The sequence below is a fragment of the Leptodactylus fuscus genome, chromosome 6, assembly GCF_031893055.1.
Source record: "Leptodactylus fuscus isolate aLepFus1 chromosome 6, aLepFus1.hap2, whole genome shotgun sequence".
Classification (NCBI taxonomy): domain Eukaryota; kingdom Metazoa; phylum Chordata; class Amphibia; order Anura; family Leptodactylidae; genus Leptodactylus; species Leptodactylus fuscus.
The window spans coordinates 139752238-139774557 of NC_134270.1; the positions used below are offsets into that span (position 1 = coordinate 139752238).

Genomic DNA, 22320 nt, shown 5'->3' on the forward strand with positions numbered 1-22320 from the left:
AAATTACCATGTAAGAGACTCCAGAGAAGGAGCAAGAGACGAAGTTTCTTTTTGTAAAGATTACACCTCTTCATTGCAATGAATTTCAGGATCGCTCTCCATATTGTACTGGTCGAATGGTACAATTATCATTACGGCTCTTTAAGACCTGATGGATCAATTCTTCTGCGGCACTTTTTGGACCATTAGTACCTCTGATACTGCTGTAATGTTCAGTATGAGACTAGTCAGCCATGGAAGAATGCCTGCTCCTCACCACCGCTGATGGAGCTTTCAGTATAGATTTCCTTCTGTATAGACGTTGCTTCTAATTCTCTTCTATAGACGAATAGTGAATCACCACAATTACTATTAACCTCTTCGGCATTGGACTAGGCTGTCTGTTCAGTCCTTCAAAATGAATCTCTTCTTAATTTACAGCTGCGGAGGATTATGAAACAGTGTCTCAAAGATGTCTCTCGATCCAGAGGAGTAGTCATGTACGGTATTACATGGAGTATTCCTGCAACAGGACACCCAAGGAACAGCTTATACCTTACCAAGGGACTGTTCCTTCAAGGATCTTATCTCATTTTAGGAATACAGATATATGTCCTACGCAGAGGAAAACAACCATCAAGCAAGATGGATGGATCAAGGAAATTATGACTCCATTGCTAGGCCTAAAACAATATAAGAAATTTTTGAAAAATGTCCATTGGATTTCTAGGTGTTTTTGAGCAACCACCAGGCCCTGAGGTCATAATATGAGTGATAGGATTTCTCCATCTTCTTAAGGGGTCTACCACAAAGAAGTAATGTAGCTTTATTTTTCTATATTCCATGGCATTGACCAAGGTTGTCCACTGACCTCTTCTTCCCATTTGTTGCCTGCGCTGACTTTTGCCAATCTTTCATAGGGCCTGTATTCTGCTAGCCCTGACCTCAGCCTGTCTACCATTATGAAAAAACTCTACCTGTCCTGACTTCTGCCCATCTGACTATGATTATTCCCTGCTTCCTTGGTTACTATGAATCTGAGTATTTAGTCCATCCACATGCCAGCTGTTGGTAACAGAGGAGTGGAAATCTAGGGATACATCAGGCGTCACAACCTAAGGATACCTTGTTGGAAAGTCCATACCCCCATAGGTGTATTTAGGCAGAAGACAGAGATGTCACTTGGATTGGTGCACAGGATTTGATCACACCTGGGCTCAAGGGCCTTAGGGGACCCACAAAGTATCTCTTCCCAATATGAGGAGACCAATACAATAAACAATAAATTATAGATTTTGCATTACCGCCAAGGAACTTCATGTTATGTCACTTGGGGAGAAACTTACAATCCCCTGGACCTGGCTGCCTGGTGTAGCCCTGCACCAAATCAGCAGCATCCAAGTGGGTCCATAGCATTTCTAGTGAGACAACTTAGACGCCTCCACTCCAGGTAGAGGACCTCATGTGCATAATGTAGAAATGAAATGCACGGAATGGACGCTGTGCATATGTTTTCTCTTGGTAAGACATAATTGTGAAAATAGACTGGAGTTGCCTGGGGAAAGAGCAAGCATCTGTTAGGGGAAGAGAGCAAATGAGGTTGGCAGTGGTGATATCTTGCACGATGGGAGTTACTCTGAAATATCCTTGCATTTCCTCTCTACAGTTGAACCGTTGCATCTGTTGGGAAGAAATGAAATAATAAAGAAATTTCATTTTGTTCTATTGATACAGGTACAGACACGTATTATTTGCAATACCTTTCTTTATCTTTCAGATACATGAATTCTAATACTTTCTGACCAGAGCATGTCTGCCCAGACTTGTATCACACTATACCCTACGATATCAAATAATATCCATACTTATGTGTTATGTATTACAGTCACAAATCCCATCCCGGCAGCAGATTTAATGTCCTGTAGTAGCGGCTTCATAGTAATCTGTAATGCTGAAAGTTCAGGCCATCAGACCAGTCATCAGAACAGGGTTTGTGTCTGCAATATGGTTTATACACTCACCGGCCACTTTATTAGGTACACCATGCTAGTAACGGGTTGGACCCCCTTTTGCCTTCAGAACTGCCTCAATTCTTCGTGGCATAGATTCAACAAGGTGCTGGAAGCATTCCTCAGAGATTTTGGTCCATATTGACATGATGGCATCACACAGTTGCCGCAGATTTGTCGGCTGCACATCCATGATGCGAATCTCCCGTTCCACCACATCCCAAAGATGCTCTATTGGATTGAGATCTGGTGACTGTGGAGGCCATTGGAGTACAGTGAACTCATTGTCATGTTCAAGAAACCAGTCTGAGATGATTCCAGCTTTATGACATGGCGTATTATCCTGCTGAAAGTAGCCATCAGATGTTGGGTACATTGTGGTCATAAAGGGATGGACATGGTCAGCAACAATAATCAGGTAGGCTTTGGCGTTGCAACGATGCTCAATTGGTACCAAGGGGCCCAAAGAGTGCCAAGAAAATATTCCCCACACCATGACACCACCACCACCAGCCTGAACCATTGATACAAGGCAGGATGGATCCATGCTTTCATGTTGTTGACGCCAAATTCTGACCCTACCATCCGAATGTCGCAGCAGAAATCGAGACTCATCAGACCAGGCAACGTTTTTCCAATCTTCAATTGTCCAATTTTGATGAGCTTGTGCAAATTGTAGCCTCAGTTTCCTGTTCTTAGCGGAAAGGAGTGGCACCCGGTGTGGTCTTCTGCTGCTGTAGCCCATCTGCCTCAAAGTTCGACATACTGTGCGTTCAGAGATGTTCTTCTGGCTACCTTGGTTGTAACGGGTGGCTATTTGAGTCACTGTTGCCTTTCTATCAGCTCGAACCAGTCTGGCCATTCTCCTCTGACCTCTGGCATCAACAACGCATTTCCGCCCACAGAACTGCCGCTCACTGGATGTTTTTTCTTTTTCGGACCATTCTCTGTAAACCCTAGGGATGGTTTGTGCGTGAAAATCCCAGTAGATCAGCAGTTTCTGAAATACTCAGACCAGCCCTTCTGGCACCAACAACCATGCCACGTTCAAAGGCACTCAAATCACCTTTCTTCCCCATACTGATGCTTGGTTTGAACTGCAGGAGATTGTCTTGACCATGTCTACATGCCTAAATGCACTGAGTTGCCGCCATGTGATTGGCTGATTAGAAATTAAGTGTTAATGAGCAGTTGGACAGGTGTACCTAATAAAGTGGCCGGTGAGTGTATAATTCCGACATATCATAACCTTATCAATCCAGATTAAGTAAATGTTCTCTCTTATAAGTGAAGTAGCTCCATCTTTTTATCTTATCAATTACTTAAAAGGAATGGACATGGAATATTGTTCTTTACACATATTACCTTGAGTGAAACAATTTGCTCATAGCGTAAGACCGTAGTCCTCATTCCTTCAATTAGATCCCATGTTATGCAGTTTGCAACCTTCTCTCCAATATTCAGACATATCTCATGTGGATCTGTCCCTCCCTCTAATACATGCGGGTTGTGAGGTCTGTGTGTCCAGGCTGCTACAGCCTTCACTCGTTCCTGTGTGTAAGCACAGCTTCATTCCTGGACTGATTTCTCCTTTATCCCTAGTCCTGGCAGACACTGATGCTGAGGAATGTGTGTTTCCCCCCTCTCTCATCCTGCACAGTCTTTCATAAGTGCTTTTCTTTATTACTACAGCCTCAATTATCCATTCCCTCCCTGCTGGTCCCCTGTGAACACTAGTAAAGTTAAGCCTTTGTGATCAGCCCTTCCTGATAACTTAGATGCTTCCCTCTCTCCACACTCTCATACGCAGTGTACAACGCCATCCCCTCTTTGCTGTAATCTCTAACAGTAAGAGATGGGGAGAACAGAAAGAGCTGACACAGCCAGGAGCAGAGTGCCCTCTGATCTATGGTAAATTCAGCAAATGGACAGCTCAGTGAAGGAGTTACACAGACTCTACAACAGCAAAATTGTACGAGGACTATTTAGGAAGTTGCTTACTTCTGCATTTAGGAAACAAATGACCAATTGAAAGAATTATTGCAAAGGTGTCCATAGCCTTTAACTGGTTTAAGACCAGACAGATATATACACATTAACCCATTCACTTACAAAGGGAAGCTATCAGCAGATTCTTCTCCATTCGCCTATAGAACTTTATTGACAGGTCTCTTTCTCTTTGTGTATAAACAGAGACATGTCAATGAAGCTGAGCTGGGCAGGGTGAAACCAGAGGGAAGACAACAAGCACACTCTTCTCTCAGCACACAGCTGTTTAATAACTATATTTATTGCAATGTGCACAGTAAAACATATCTAGCATAAGGGTGCCTATCTGTATTTCATGCTGTCTTTGGTTAGTTATAGTGAAGACACTATGCAATATATATATTCTGTTAAACTCCACCCTGTGACATGCCATGCCCCAAAATCTCTTCTCCCTACAAAATCAGATGTGGCTGTTTATATATTCAGTTCTTTGTTTGTAGGTAATAAACCATCTCTGCCTTCCCTATCCCATGACCTCTGTGCAACTGCAGGCTTTGCAAGGACATTTTAAAACATCTTTGCAGAGTGATATACTAACTCCCTGTAAATGTATGCTTAAAGTCATCCTGCAGTCAGCAAGCAGTCAAATGATAAAATTCTGTCTGCTTACAACTACCACTAGGGGGAGACTAGGAGCATACTGCATAGGAATTCAATAATAACACAGCATGTAACTCCTCTGCCTGTTCGAGTCTCTGCGCCACCCTCCGCTTGCACACTGTGGAACAGGAGACATGTTCAGTTTGATTCTTTGCTTAGAGTTCTTAGTTGCTCTGTGTGAACACTGCTCTATTATCCTCTGTAATTAAATTTCCACCACACCTATCTTCTGCACCTTCTTTCCCTCTGTTCTTTAAGTATTTAATCTTAGCCTAGCCTGTGTGATTGACAGCCTGTCTACCGGTCAAGTCTGGGGCAGGTCCTGGACTTCCTATATACAGGTCATCAGTCCACACAGGTTTGCTGGCTATTGTGACTCTGTCCTGAGACTTTGTCCTTGCTAAGCTCCTCTTTCTGCTCCTATTGTTTTACTGATCTCTGACCTTTGGCTTCCCTTTTGACTTCTCTTTTGGATTACAATTTTTTACTGCTTTGTCTCTCTGTTTTTGACCCTTGGCTTGCTGACTTCGCTTCTGTGTTGTTTTGCCCTATCTTGTTTTGTGTGACACTTATTTTAGAGAAGGGACTGTCACCAAGTTGCTACAGTCACTAGGACAGTGTGACAAATAAGTAGGGACAAGGGCTGGGTTGAGTTTAGAACTCACTGTCTCTGTCTTTCCCTTCTTTCATTGTTGCAGCAGCAGCATTAGGGAATTGTCCAACTAGCAATTCCCTTACACAGCACGCAGTAAGATCCTATAGCGCCCTCTAGTGCTAGCAGTAGGCAGACAGAATTTTATTATTTATTTATACATTGGCAGGAGAGTTGGAGCTCTTTTTTGGAGAAATGGAGCTCTGATCCTAATAAATATATATGAAGAAATGAATCAGTCCTGAATGTTGGAAATATAACTAGCGCAGTGATAACAGATGGACATTCTCTGTAAGGTGGGGGCATGGTTCTTTCTTGTCCCTGTCTGCTTGGTTCTTCTCTTCCCGGCTACATGTGCATGGCCGGCTTTTATCCAGAGAATACAATCACTTCCAGTGGGAAATAAATGAACATTAGTCAGGGGGATTAGGAGGGAATATAGTGCGGCAGTGATATTAGTTCATCGATAGGAGCAGACGTAATCCAGATCAATAGCCCCATTCTCCCCGTCTAATGTAAAGAAGAGGGGGCAGACTGCACACGCTCAGATCTAGATCACTGACTGTAGTCATCTGCACCCAGGGTACATATAGACATTGTGCTGCACAGAGGATCTGTCTAAATTTATCTCTCTCCACCCTGCTCCTCAAATACAGTGCTGGCGTCAGCGGGGAAACTGGAGGAAATGCCTGTGAATGTGAGTTTATGGATGATAAGTATGTGTATGGATCTCACCTCCCCTTCACACCTTATGCTGCTCAGCAGAGGCGACATATATTATTTATACCCAGAAGACTGATATGTCTGTGGGCTGTAAATGTATACATGAAGGGAAAGATGTAATCACATAGACAACACATTCCCAAAACGTCTCTGTGTGATGAATACATTGTGCACTTTATGCCCCAGAAATCGAAGCGGCACATCTGGTGACTTGGCACTAACATATGCTTATAATGTATATGCCAATGTGTCTATCCAAAGGTGCCATACCTCTGACCAGTATAGGTTGGGTTCATATAGGGCTGGCTTTTCCCTGCTGATCTCATGGCTTTCTATGGGATCACATCTGATGGTTATGGACGCCGGACTGGTGCACAAAAAAACGTCCTCACCTGTGTCCAGGTCAGGCATAAAACAACTGATATATGGGGCGTTGTCATTGTCACCTATACATGTGCATGGTATAGTATAGGCAAGAAATTGCATTGATGAATAGAGCCTTATATATAAAACTTGACACATAGTCTGATCTTTGTCTGTTCTTTTCATATATAGGAGAATATTAACAAAAAATGATTTTTCCATGGCGGCACATTGATATTTGCTGCACTGATATGATAAACCTCTGTTAACAACATAATTCTATAACAATATAATATTATTCTGTATAATTTTTAGCATATTATACAGAATATCTTGTAAATCTTCTAAAACAATTGTAGTATTCAGAGTCTTTTCTAAGCTGTACGCATAAGACGGACACAGCATGGGGGAAATATTTCCCTTACCCCATTAGAAAATCTATTTCCCCACATCTTGTATGACAAAGATCTCTACCATGTCCTTTCTAACACCATCTCTGGCAGATTCACAAACTGCCTTGAAAGGGTTAAACATCTGTGGTCGTCTACAGTACAGCAGTTGGGTAGAGAGCTTTCAGTACCGACTCTGAGGCAGCAGATGGCGCACTTGCAATAGGTGTAATACAGCCGGCTGAAAACAATGCAGCCCCCACACTCAGCTGGCAGAGCGCACTGCATGGCCGGGTAAGAAGGTACAGACTGGAGCATGGGGCATCCTCTGCCACCCTGGACTAGGCTGTGCCCCTGCTGCTGACTTCTACCAGCCACTCAGGGTATGGGCTCTTCTCACTTATTGGCTGGGCACCTATGGGCAGCAAGACTGGATGCATGATGGATCACTTGATGCTTTGTATGCACCTCTGGCTCAGTTTGTTGTATATGCCTAGGGATTATACTGTATATATGGAAGGACTGTGATGCTGAGGATGAGAGGTAACTGAGCTGAATACATGAGGCTAAGGTGTGGGCATTTAATGGGCAATGTATTGTCTGCTGTTGGGTAAAGCTCTAGACCCTATAAGATGATAGATGCATCTAACTGTATTCTACATGTATTGCTATATATCACAGAAACATTGCCATTAATATACATAGATCTAATGGAGATATACTATGTAGCAATAAGTGGTATAAGATGTAGTGCCATGTGCCGTCATATAGTCTGGACAGGTGAGATACATGGGAAATATTGCCATAGAGTGTGATGAGCGCCATATAGTGCTTCAGTCACTTGGCTCTGTGTATACCGCTGTCTATGTATGTGTGTGGGATGTGAAATATTTGGCAATATTGTGTGTTGTTTTATTACATATTTGTATACGAAGATGAGATTTATGTATCGTTGTATATGGAAGATGTGTCAGCTCATGTGTGTCCTATGGTGTACGGTGAACTAGATGGAACAGCGTACTACTATACAGTATATTTACTTATGGTATTGTAAGAACTATGACATGACATGTTATTATTGCTATGTAGGAGTACTATACCATAGAGCAAGCTCACAGGGATTCTCTATGTGTGTCTGAGAGATGTTGGTACTTTTATATTGTATACACTAATGTAACATATATACAGTGACACCTGATATAGCATTTAAAAGTGGTCTTCTAGGGGGTGGTCTTCTTAATAGTATGTAATATGAGGGAACTTCAGAGGAATCATCTACATAAAGGAATGGTCTTCTCAAAGAGGTGTCATTTGGAGATATATATATTTATATATATATGTGTGTGTGTGTTTTATAAATTAAATAATTTATATGTCTATTTATTTAAATATGTATATTTGTATATATGTGTTGTGTATATGTACATGCACATACAAATGTCTGATATATAGATATATGTATATAGACATTTTGGTGTATATTGATATTTGCATAGCATACTTGCATAGTTATACCTGGTGGGCATGGCTAGTCTATGTATGGATAATATATATATATATATATATATATATATATATATATATATATATATATATATATTTATTTATTTATTTATATTAATAAATAAATATATATATATATATATATACATATATATATATATATATATATATATATATATATATATATATATATATATATATATCCATAGATATGCCTTTTTTAACACAGATCCCAGCAGTACACAGTATGTATTGGTATGTTTGCCTGTCTGCTATGAAATGCATATCTGTACTCATTGGCATCTTATCCATCCATCTGCATAACATGAAGGTGCACAGACTCCTCTGTCAGACAATACATGTCTTTCTGTATTAAATACAAAGCAAACACTTAGAGGAAGCCTTTACTGTATGATGTAACTAGTACAAAGGGAACAGCAGGAACAGACAGATCACTGGTGAGATATCCGCAGCTCAGGTGATAATATTATCCAGCAGATAGGTAATGGACGCTGTTATTAACCCCCTGTAGTAATCCCTACCTGACAGTAGGTTCAGGGGTTAAGCGGCTCACGCACGGCTCAGATACTTGACAAGTTTTGTTTTTCACTTCTCGTCAGGTTATTGATCGGGTATGAGTCCCCGACCTGCTAGACCAAGCTTTACTACAGGGTTATTATTCCTGTGGGATGGCAGGAATCTTATTGAGGAGCCCATTATATGATTATGGGGCCCTCAAATGTCCTTTATATTGTTCTGTACATGAAATGTAAGTGCAGCGAGCAATAAAAAGACTGGTGACCACAAGTGGATTGGAATAGATCTCCTGATCGTAGCACGTAAGGCTGGCAAGGATATCACCATAGGTAGTCAGTTGCTTTGAAGTCAGTGTTTGAGTCTGAAACATCAGAAAGGTACTACATAAAGGGAGGTCTGAGCTTATAATTCTGGTGTTGCTGTTTTACTTTCACCAGAACCCAGCATATCAATACATTCCTGCAGATAGATAGGTTAGGGTCACCAATACCAGCATATCAACACAGTCCTACAGATAGCTAGGTTAGGGTCACCAGAATCCCAGCATATCAACACAGTCCTACAGATAGCTAGGTTAGGGTCACCAAAACCCAGCATATCAACCCAGCCCTGCAGATAGATAGGTTAGGGTCACCAGTACCAGCATATCAACCCAGTCCTGCAGATAGATAGGTTAGGGTCACCAGAACCCAGCATATCAACACAGCCCTGCAGATAGATAGGTTAGGGTCACCAGTACCAGCATATCAACCCAGTCCTGCAGATAGATAGGTTAGGGTCACCAGTACCAGCGTATCAAACCAGTCCTGCAGATAGATAGGTTAGTGTCACCAGAACCAGCATGATAACCCAGCTCTGCAGATAGACAGGTTAGGGTCACCAGAACCCAGCATGATAACCCAGCTCTGCAGATAGATAGGTTAGCATCACCAGAATCACACAGTCTTTTCCATTTGTGAATCTGTGCCTTGCTGGGTGCCAACATGTAACTCATGGCCATAATATTTATTTAGATGGAATGCTAGGTCAACAAACTAAAACCTTGCCCGAGGTGAAAGAAAGCTTGGACTCTTTCCCCCTGTGAATCACTGCTTCTGTTACTGAGATATCTCAGTAATGGAGGCAGCGATTCACAAATGAAAAACACTGTTTGATTCGTGTGACTCTAACCTATCTATCTGCAGGACTAGATTGATATGCTGGTTCTGGTGACCCTAAACTATCTATCTGAGATGCTGGGTTCTGGTGACCCTGACCTTTCTATCTGCGGGCTGGATTGAGATGCTGGGTTCTGGTGACAGACTTTCTTTAAGGAGATCAGCTATGTATGGAGACTTTTTGGCAATGATCCATGGGTAAATTGTATGTAAAAAGAAGTCTCCATAAAAATAGAACTAGTAGCTATTGCCACCTACTGGAGGTACAATCCTGTAAGCCAGTGTCCGACTCTTTTACAAGCTTTGGAAAATGACTATGGATAGTCATACTGTAGCTTAAAACTATGGACTAGTGTATGGCTTTGCTACTAACCCTAGTCATATTCCAAGGTTTGTCGAAGAGTCGGACATTGACCCTAAGAAGCCACCCTCTATGGGCGGCAGTAGTGAGATTGTTCTCTTTCTCTATGGTAGCACTATTAGCATAAATTGGAGAGAATCCTGAGCCAAGCATGTGGATAGTGAATAACTTAAAGGGAAATTCAAGCCATGAGCTGGGATTAGTGGACTGTGAAGCTGCGAGGAGGTGCAGAGTTTTAAGGACTCTTGACCTTAAAACTGATGTACGGACCATATTTTCTGGTCCGGATTCCTCTATGGGCATGTGCCCTCATACTTCTAATAGGGATTGCAAAGCTCACCTGTATGCAGGGGCTTACAACTAAGTAAAGGGTGGCGGAACGTGTTCCCTACCCGCAGGTTGCAAACATGTATCTCAGCCATGGTCACTGTACGTATATAGATGCAAAGCTAGTTCAACAAATTAAACCCTTGCCTTAGGTCAAAGAAAGCTTGGACTCTGAATGTAGGGCCCAGCTAGTCTGGAGGGAAGTGTTAGGTCATTCACATTGAGGATGAAGAGACTGCAACATTGTGATACCTTGGATGCACAATAATGTGAGTGAAGGCTCAGTTTTTTCTGCGACATCTTGGTTGGACAAGGCTTTGGATGTGGCGGTGAATCCAGTAGTTGTGAGAGTATGACTGTCAGATGTGAGGGCTCTTATCTAGCACTAAAAAACTCATCCGCCATAACATCAAAACCAAGGTGACGTGAATTACGTGGATTCTGTCATGACAATGGCATCTGTCAAGAAGTACGATATATTTAGTAGTTGCTAAAGTTGAAGTATTGGAAGGAGAAAAAAAATGAGCAAGTATAAGAGAACAGCTCTGACAAGGGCCATATTGTAATGACTAGATCACTGGGTCAGAGGATCTCCAAAATGGCAGGTCTTGTATGTAGTGGTCCAATAAAGGACAACGGTAAACTAGGGTCGGATGCCTATGGCTCATTGCATGGAGAGAAAAGACTAACCCCAGAGTTGTAACTTGCAGCTCCTTGACCCCAAGGCTTATCACGCACATATCTGTATACTGGTGTCTTCTTATGTTGTATAGAGGTCGTTGGGCCCCCCTTTGGCTCCAGTGGCTTCCTCTGCACCAGGAGTTGCAGCAGTAGCAGACGTACTAGGCCCTGGACCCTGAGAGGGCCCCAAAGGTCCATCTGCCCATAACACATACCATTATTCTTAATGGGGGCTCCAATACAGGTTTAGTATTAAGTTCCAACTACTACTACTGAAAAAGTAAATCCTGTCTGTGCTCGAAAAGCGTCATCGCAGCTTGCTGTGTATGGGGCTGTGTAGTGGGTTTTGATGTTATGGCTGCTTTGTGGGTTTCTTACACCAGAAGAACAGTAATGAACTCGGTCTCAGGTTTTCAGCTACTAATACAGCAACATTAGGCATAGCCATGTGGTCAGAGCGGCACGGCGGCACTCATAGTCCCTTTGGTTGTGCGTTTTACATCTGTAGGTACTTGATGTGTCGCCATATGGTGCCTTTGTATGGCACCGTGTTTACCTAGTACCTTTGTAATAGACATGTGTTGGGATATTTATAGCTCACGTGGTAGAGAATTTAATGTTCAGTATCTACAGATATATGAGGTCTAATGTTCGGATGTATTACATTATATCGACATTATAGTCTTGTATCTGTGGGGCTTCGACGTCTGTATATGCTTTATTGTCTGTAGTGGAATCTTCTGCCAAGCCGTATCTACTTGTCTATTATAAATCTGTATTATGGCCATTTAGTTGTTGTTTGGGGGCACATGTTATTTATTTGCAGCTAAGAAACGAAGATCAAGATCCTTTTCCGTTGTCAGGCCATGCGTGTTTGGCGTAATATCCAGCGAGAATGATGAATGTGTATTTTGCCCATTCAGCTCTTGTACCGGGGAACATATTTTATATAGGCAGCATTTCCTGACAATATTACCATTCTAATAAAATAAAACGAGTATTTCTCATGTATTTAATATTACAATAATTAGATTCAGTCCTTACTAGGTGGAAATGTTGTAGATATTTATATTTGTAGTTTCACAAATTTCCCCGGGGTTAGCCATATTAGAGGAACACTCTTCTTGTACTGTCTGTATAGATTTATATAGCGGGGTTTGTGCGCTTTATGGTAGCTGAAATGAATTGGAGTCGGTTGAGAAGTGTCATAGGCTATTACGCTCTCCAACAATGATGGACGGCAGCCCCTTCCCCTACACTTATATTTTCGGCCGACACTATCTATCCATCTATCTATCTATCTATCTATTTATCCATCCATCCATCCATCCATCCATCCATCCATCCATCCATCCATCCATCCATCTATCTATTCCATATATGTTGTATGTATATAAATGTGTGCAAATATACTGTATATACACTCATTGACAAAAAAAATGGACCCCCAACAGAAAAGACTGATTGCTGAAAAACTCAAGCAGATATTAGATATTAGACACAATAGAGGGTATAAAATATTTTCCCATCTCCCTTATAAAGAGACTATCACAGACTTCTTTTGGGTAGTGTACCTTTTGGTGGAGATTGTTGAGTGATAGACATGCCTCTTTGAAGCATTCAATGCCATTTTGTCCAATCAATAGATTTTGAGAGGGGCACATTACTGGACTGAGCATCAGGATGGTCATTTCGATGAGATGCCTGCCCAATAAGCCGTTCTGACCTAGCTCTTAGGAGGTGTTGAGTGCAGTGGATTGGGGAGGGCGTGCACACACAATGAACAGGCTCTGGACGGCTCAAACAGACCACCAGTATAAAGGATTGTTTGATCAGTTGACAAGAACAAGCAGCTTCTGCTGTTTCCTTGCCCACCATTCAGACAGAGAAGGCACCTTGATTACACATCCCTATCTCAGCCTGGACCATTCCTCGAAGAAAAATTTGAGTCATGGCGCTCTTCATATATCCTGCAATTTACAAACAGCCACAGTCACCTTTGTTCACAGTAGTGTTGTGAGTGTAAAACCTGAACTGCAATGGATTGCAACCATATTGATTTTAATGGCAATTGCAGGTTCTGTTTTGGACAAATCAATGGTCGGGTTTGAGCATGGAGACCTGGCAGTGAATGCTTCAATCCTGTCTGTGCCATGGGGCAACACACTGCCTCAACTGCTGGTGTAATGATCTGGGGAGCCATCCCATACAACTCACCATTGTAGTGATATCATGGACAGTAACAGCTCAGGAGGACATAAGAGAAGATAATCCTTTAATTGTCCCACTGTGGGGAAATTTCAGCATGTTACAGCAGCATAGTAATACAGATACAGGATAATACACAGTAATATATTACAGAAGTAGACACACATATGCTGAGAAAAGAAAACATACTAGGAGTCCATAGCAGCTAAGGAATAAAATAAAGAAGGAAGACTTCAAGATCATTTAGTACTCTGTGCGGAGTGATCGTCCCTTGGTCTGATGTAGATTATACAGCCTGGTCGCGGCTGGGAGGAAGGATCTCCGATAGCGCTCCTTCTCACACTTGGGGTGAAGCTGCTGGTCCCTTCAGTGCTGCCAAGTGCCGTCAAGATCCCATACATGGGATGGGAGTTGTTCTCCTGCCACAACAATATGTGGCCACAACAATATGTAGAGGTCATTCTGCAGCCAATCTCATGGTAGGGGCTTCCAAATGGAATTTGTCAGCAGGATAACAGATTTATTGAGCATTTATGGGACCAGCTTAGATTCCAGCAACCTATGAGTGTGCAAGATATTTTATATAGCCTCCCCCATTCTAGGAATATGAATGCTTCTGACTACTGATACAAGTGCATTGTCAAGTGAGTGTTCGCCCAAAAGTAATGGCGCTGATATCTCTGGAAAGGGGAAGCTAGACAAAAAATACCATTTTGGTGCAGCTGCAGCAGTGTACAGGTATATACTGTAGAGGCTGACCATGTCCTGATCGTATGGGCACAGGCAGGGGTGCAGAGGTGCAGTTGCACCCAGTCTTATGGGGTTCCATTAGATGTCTCTTCCAAATATGAGAAGACCAGTACTATATACAATGCATTATAGTTGGGGGTCCTGGTACAGATTTTGGGACCTGGGAACTTCATGTTACATATCGGTATACAGTACATATATATAGCCACAGGGTTAGAAGGGAGAGTTCCTATATTCTTAATAAGCCATGTACAGGTGACAGATGAACATGATCAGGACAGGTTGCAACAAGTACAGATCTTGGAACAATGGCAAATTTTAGGATACATTAATAAGTTGCATAATTCTTTATTGTACTATAAGGAAGCGTATACTACTTTGTCTGGATATGGGATATTTCTAGATTAGGTCCTCTCACTTGTTGCGGATATGGACAGCGCGGCAGGAATGATATACCTTCATTACAGGTTCCAGTTTCTATACAATGTCAGGTTAAACAATAGACATAACCTGACCGTCCCGAACAATCGCCACTTCCTTCTGCAGTATTTTACGCGCTCACCTGCAGGATACATAGACCGCTGTGCTGCCGTCTTTAGGAATCGCAGGGATTTGGCATATTAGTCTCAGACTTTGGGCACAGAGCGCCGCTATGACCCGTGTCACTGCGAGCACTAAGCAGTAATGTCTACTACAGCGTATAATGAGACCAACAGGGTTTCCATAACAACTGATATTTTTCTTTGCTCTGATTTTTTTTTTCTCTCCAAAAATGTTGAAGTTATTAATGATTGGGATAATTAATTTTTATATATCAGTCGGCATACAAGTGAACGGCTTAACCTTACAGTTCACGGAGGTGCGGTATTATAGAGTCCAAATGAAAGAAAGAAATATTTCCACTGTGAAAAGCAAGTCGGCCAAATTGGGAGGAAAAACACCAAATCCGACTCCTCTATTTATCTACGACTCCTGATATGACTCCTTTATAAATGGCTGAGAGTCAGGGTCAGACACAAGTGGTGAATATTCACAAATTTATTAAAAAGCCAGTGATTGATTCCTGTTAAAGTAACTATGTAATAAATATGTATCTAATTCATTATATAATAGGAATAATTGTATAATATAATCGCGGCTTCCGACAGTCACGGCTTCCCCCTCCGGAGCAGGCTCAAATGAATGGGCCGACTATGGTGGTTGCTGCCGCCAGGCGGATGCTGCGGCTCAACAAGCCAAGGGATCCGCCTGAAAAAAAGGCAGCCCACTTCTTTTTTCTGTGAGTGGCATGTTGCCTGGCGGTCTCCATAGACCCCCATTGTGATGGGGCAGATTATGACGTGGATTACGCACCATAATCCTCCCTCTTAGTGCCCGTGTGAACTAGCCCTTATACTGTATTCTTATGGAACTGGGATAATGCACAGTGATGTCTAGAAACAGGTATAATGCACACAGTGATATACAACTGGGATATTACACACAGTAATGTCACAGTACAGGGATAATACACATAGTGATGTCACAGTACAGGGATAATATACACAGTGATGTCACAGTACAAAGATAATACACACAGTGATGTCACAGTACAGAGATAATACGCACAGTGATGTCACAGTACAGGGATAATACACACAGTGATGTCACAGTATAGGGATAATACACACAGTGATGTCACAGTACAGAGATAATACACACAGTGATGTCACAGTATAGGGATAATACACACAGTGATGTCACAGTATAGGGATAATACACACAGTGATGTCACAGTATAGGGATAATACACACAGTGATGTCACAGGACAGGGATAATATACACAGTGATGTCACAGTACAGAGATAATACACACAGTGATGTCACAGTACAGGGATAATACACACAGTGATGTCACAGTACAGGGATAATACACGCAGTGATGTCACAGGACAGGGATAATACACGCAGTGATGTCACAGTACAGGGATAATACACACAGTGATGTCACAGGACGGGGATAATGTACACAGTGATAGCACAGTACAGGGATAATACACACAGTGATGTCACAGTACAAGGATAATACACACAGTGATGTCACAGGACAGGGATAATACACGCAGTGATGTCACAGTACAGGGATAATACACACAGTGATGTCACAGGACGGGGATAATGTACACAGTGATAGCACAGTACAGGGATAATACACACAGTGATGTCACAGTACAAGGATAATACACACAGTGATGTCACAGGACAGGGATAATACACGCAGTGATGTCACAGTACAGGGATAATACACACAGTGATGTCACAGGACGGGGATAATGTACACAGTGATAGCACAGTACAGGGATAATACACACAGTGATGTCACAGTACAGGGATAATACACACAGTGATGTCACAGTACAGGGATAATACACACAGTGATGTCACAGGACAGGGATAATACACGCAGTGATGTCACAGTACAGGGATAATACACACAGTGATGTCACAGGACGGGGATAATGTACACAGTGATAGCACAGTACAGGGATAATACACACAATGATTTCACAGTACAAGGATAATACACACAGTGATGTCACAGGACAGTGATAATACACACAGTGATGTCATAGTACAGGGATAATGGACACAGTGATGTTATGACCACAGCATAAAAGACAATTAAAGGTCATCATATACGCTGTGACATCACAGAACAGGAAACAATGGCATTACCATGCAGATAAAATGAACACATGATGTCACAGGAATAACACGGTGAGGTCACAGCACAGAAATCATTGACAGCAGATATGTCTGAATGGAGATGGCCCCCCTTAGATCTTAGGCCCTATATCAGTGGCTCCACCTCTCCTTATTCTCTCCAAGGCCCTGATTTTAATTATTTGCATATTATTGTTAGGTCTGTTAAGAGACAAGACTCCACGGTCACTGCGACATATCTACCATAAATAGAGTCAGGGTCTCACAGTGGGCTACTCAGCGTTTCACCAATAGATAGAGGGAGCTTGTTCATAGACGCCACACACAAGAAGTGAATCCAATCCTCCCTCCTGCAAACATCATATATTATATTATATCATATTATACTGTACTATGTTATGCTATACTATATTATATCATATTATATTATATTTGTGTGCATGAATAAGCAGTGGACATGCTGTACCCGAAATGGAGGGCATCTGATGGTATGATCCACCCCATGTAAGGGCACCATTGTACATTTTGCCATAGGGCCTGTCTTCCTAATATATGTCCCTGCTGTCTGTGATCCCACCTTATTGAATAGTACAGAGAAGAGGGCATCATTTGGTGGAGAGGGGACATCGCACAGGAAAGAAACCTCCATTATGTGATATGGCATGCTGGATTTGTTAGAGAATCATTAGACTTTCGTAGGATATTTTTGGAACAATCCTTTCACTCCTACATGAATAATTTAGCTTGCCCCTAAGCTACTGACTGCAAGAGATTAAGGGCCGAGACCAAATGTCACTTATTATTTGTGACCACCAAGTTGTCTTCATGGGGGATTGTCATGACCCATGGGAAGTGGTCCAGAACCACATCACATCAGGTTAGTGATGGTCTACATCTCATGTTCTAGTTATGTCTGGAGCTCTGGAGATTACTACATAGATCTTACCTTATGTGTCTTCTAGTTCTTCATGTACAATGGGGGGGGGGGATATACTACCATTATTTTGCCATGTTTTACTGCGGTATATCGTCCGCTACTTTATGACTCCTTGTCATTATAATGCTTCTTTTCCTTCCTGTACGGTCTTTGTATAAATGGCCAGATACACAGTACATACTGTATACTATATACAGTCCTATGAAAAAGTTTGGGCACCCCTATTAATCTTAATCATTTTTAGTTCTAAATATTTTGGTGTTTGCAGCAGCCATTTCAGTTTGATATATCTAATAACTGATGGACACAGTAATATTTCAGGATTGAAATGAGGTTTATTGTACTAACAGACAATGTGCAATATGCATTAAACCAAAATTTGACCGGTGCAAAAGTATGGGCACCTCAACAGAAAAGTGACATTAATATTTAGTAGATCCTCCTTTTGCAAAGATAACAGCCTCTAGTCGCTTCCTGTAGCTTTTAATCAGTTCCTGGATCCTGGATGAAGGTATTTTGGACCATTTCTTTCTACAAAACAATTCAAGTTCAGTTAAGTTAGATGGTCGCCGAACATGGACAGCCCGCTCTCAAATGATCTGAAAACAAAGATTGTTCAACATAGTTGTTCAGGGGAAGGATACAAAACGTTGTCTCAGAGATTTAACCTGTCAGTTTCCACTGTGAGGAACATAGTAAGGAAATGGAAGACCACAGGGACAGTTCTTGTTAAGCCCAGAAGTGGCAGGCCAAGAAAAATATCAGAAAGGCAGAGAAGAAGAATGGTGAGAACAGTCAAGGACAATCCACAGACCACCTCCAAAGAGCTGCAGCATCATCTTGCTGCAGATGGTGTCACTGTGCATCAGTCAGCAATACAGCGCACTTTGCACAAGGAGAAGCTGTATGGGAGAGTGATGAGAAAGAAGCCGTTTCTGCACGTACGCCACAAATAGAGTTGCCTGAGGTATGCAAAAGCACATTTGGAGAAGCCAGCTTCATTTTGGAAACAAAGATTGAGTTGTCTGGTTATAAAAAAAGGCGTTATGCATGGCGTCCAAAAAGAAACAGCATTCCAAGAAAAACACTTGCTACCCACTGTAAAATTTGGTGGAGGTTCCATCATGCTTTGGGGCTGTGTGGCCAATGCCGGCATCAGGAATCTTGTTAAAGTTGAGAGTCGCATGGATTCCACTCAGTATCAGCAGATTCTTGAGAATAATGTTCAAGAATCAGTGACGAAGTTGAAGTTACGCCAGGGATGGATATTTCAGCAAGACAATGATCCAAAACACCGCTCCAAATCCTCAGGCATTCATGCAGAGGAACAATTACAATGTTCTGGAATGGCCATCCCAGTCCCCAGACCTGAATATCATTGAACATCTGTGGGATGATTTGAAGCGGGCTGTCCATGCTCGGCGACCATCTAACTTAACTGAACTTGAATTGTTTGTCCAAAATACCTTTATCCAGGATCCAGGAACTGATTAAAAGCTACAGGAAGCGACTAGAGGCTGTTATCTTTGCAAAAGGAGGATCTACTAAATATTAATGTCACTTTTCTGTTGAGGTGCCCATACTTTTGCACCGGTCAAATTTTGGTTTAATGCATATTGCACATTTTCTGTTAGTACAATAAACCTCATTTCAATCCTGAAATATTACTGTGTCCATCAGTTATTAGATATATCAAACTGAAATGGCTGCTGCAAACACCAAAATATTTAGAACTAAAAATGATTAAGATTAATAGGGGTGCCCAAACTTTTTCATAGGACTGTAAGATAAGATAATCCTTTAATAGTCCCACAGTGGGGAAATATGTAAGGAAATTATATAAGGAACCTGTTACTGCTTTGGGTCTCTAAAATGAAGGTATGTTCTTCTGCTCCTGTGGCTTAGGCCAAACCCTAGTCCCATCTATGGCTCAGTTTGGGAGTTTTTGCAAATCTGCCAGAAATGACTCCTGGACTCATCTCTGTCTTCTCCGAGCGCATGCGCGAGGCACAAATGAAGATGGAGAGTGCACGCTTGGCTTTATTGCAGATAACTTATGGGCCCCAAATTTGGTGAGAAGTTCCCAACAAAGTATTTTTACCTAATAAAATTCTGCAGTCCAATCCTTGCTCCGACATCTGCCATCAGGGAAAAGTCAGGACACCACCCCATGCATATTAGATGGTTGATCGAAATCGGTGGCTTCAGTTAAGACTCCCCTCATGTCCAGCTTCAGACATATGGTATGTCTCCCAACTCCAGTCAGGCTGTTTGTACAGGAGACATCAATGGATATAAGACAGGCAAAGCAGCAGAATAATTGGGGAAAGCTCTTCCACCCTAATGAAGCACGTCTTCTCTGTACGTCCTACAAGGTGGAGTGTTTGACAAGTGAACTCTGGAGGTTACGGAGATTAAGTCGTCGTATTCTTTCTTTATTCTTTCCGTCTGGCTTTGATTCTGTTTGCATTATTCTTTCTCCCTCTGATAATTTTACGCGCTGTATGGTAGATGGATGTAGACAGACTGATCTCTAGTGACACCAGGCCAGGCACACGGGTCCACCTCAATTCACATCCATATCCAAAAAATAAGTCAGACTGTAATAATAAGAGAACGAGGTTGGACTGGGGCATTGAAGGCGATTTCCTCCGTTTACATTGGGTTATATGACTCTTCGCATTCTACCAGCTGTCTTTTATTTTGTATTATCTCTAAGCTAAAAGCCCTCAGGCCTTGTCCTTATATTATTCTAGGATTTCTTCAGTCGGAGTTCACTGATTCATATCTGGGTACAATATTAAGCACAAAATAAAGTTGTAAGCGGTGTACAAGTAATAGGGGCATGCCAAGTAACCATGGGGCCCCTAGAAAGACTGGTAAAGGGGCCAAAGTTCACCACGACTAGCGTCACCAATAAAATAGCCCATATACTTTAGGCTAGGTTCCACCGGGCTCTCTGTTGTTTTTGTCCACCGGCGGACCCACACAATGGAGAGCATGTCTGCTAAAACAAACAAAATAAACTAGAACTGGGTCTATCGGGTGTCCATTGGGTTTCCAATGTTTTTATACTAAAACCAGCGGAGAGGATAGTCCTAGGAGATCTTTTGGTAAACAGCTAACTCACTTGAATCTATCACACACATGCATCCTCAGCTTGGTGCAGCAGTGCATGTGCACGGGACAGATGGTGGCCTTAGTAGGGGTCTCCGCTGACACCTACTATTGCCTGGCTGAAATCATCAAAATTTGTTAGTTTGGCTGATACACAACTAATATATGTCACCAACTTAAGTTCAGAAAAGGTTTAATCTGCATAATAAACAGGAATAATGCACACAGTGATGTCACAGTACAGAGATAATATGCACAGTGATGTCACAGTACAGGGATAATACACACAGTGATGTGACAGTACAGAGATAATACACACAGTGATGTCACAGTACAGGGATAATACACACAGTGATGTGACAGTACAGAGATAATACACACAGTGATGTCACAGTACAGGAATAATGCACACAGTGATGTCACAGTACAGGGATAATACACACAGTGATGTCACGGTACAGGGATAATACACACAGTGATGTCACAGTACAGAGATAAGGGGCACAGTGATGTCACTGTACAGGGATAATACACACAGCGATGTCACAGTACAGGGATAATACACACAGTGATGTCACAGTACAGGGATAATACACACAGTGATGTCACAGTACAGGGATAATGCACACAGTGATGTCACAGTACAGGGATAATGCACACAGTGATGTCACAGTATAGGGATAATAAACACAGTGATATCACTGTACAGGGATAATGCACACAGTGATGTCACAGTACAGGGATAATGCACACAGTGATGTCACAGTACAGGGATAATGCACACAGTGATGTTACTGTACAGGGATAATGCACACAGTGATGTCACAGTACAGGGATAATGCACACAGTGATGTCACAGTACAGGGATAATATACACAGTGATGTCACAGTACAGGGATAATGCACACAGTGATGTTACTGTACAGGATAATACACACAGTGATGTCACAGTACAGGGATAATACACAGTGATGTCACAGTACAGGGATAATACACACAGTGATGTCACAGTACAGGATAATACACACAGTGATGTCACAGTACAGGGATAATACACACAGTGATGTCACAGTACAGGGATAATACACACAGTGATGTCACAGTACAGGGATAATACACGCAGTGATGTCACAGTACAGGGATAATACACGCAGTGATGTCACAGTACAGGGATAATACATGCAGTGATATTACAGTACAGAGATAATATACACAGTGATGTCACAGTACAGGATAATATACACAGTGATGTCACAGTACAGGGATAATGCACA

General features: G+C 42.0%; 1 protein-coding gene across 1 annotated transcript in view; it reads left to right on the forward strand.

Annotated features, from left to right (window-relative positions):
* The first annotated feature begins 7035 nt into the window (after positions 1-7035).
* Positions 7036-22320, forward strand: part of MGAT5B (alpha-1,6-mannosylglycoprotein 6-beta-N-acetylglucosaminyltransferase B) — a 69713-nt gene continuing 54428 nt past the window's right edge. Inside the window, exon 1 of the mRNA XM_075277419.1 lies at positions 7036-7147. The gene's annotated coding sequence lies outside the window, so the exon portion shown is untranslated. The remainder of the gene's footprint in view (positions 7148-22320) is intronic.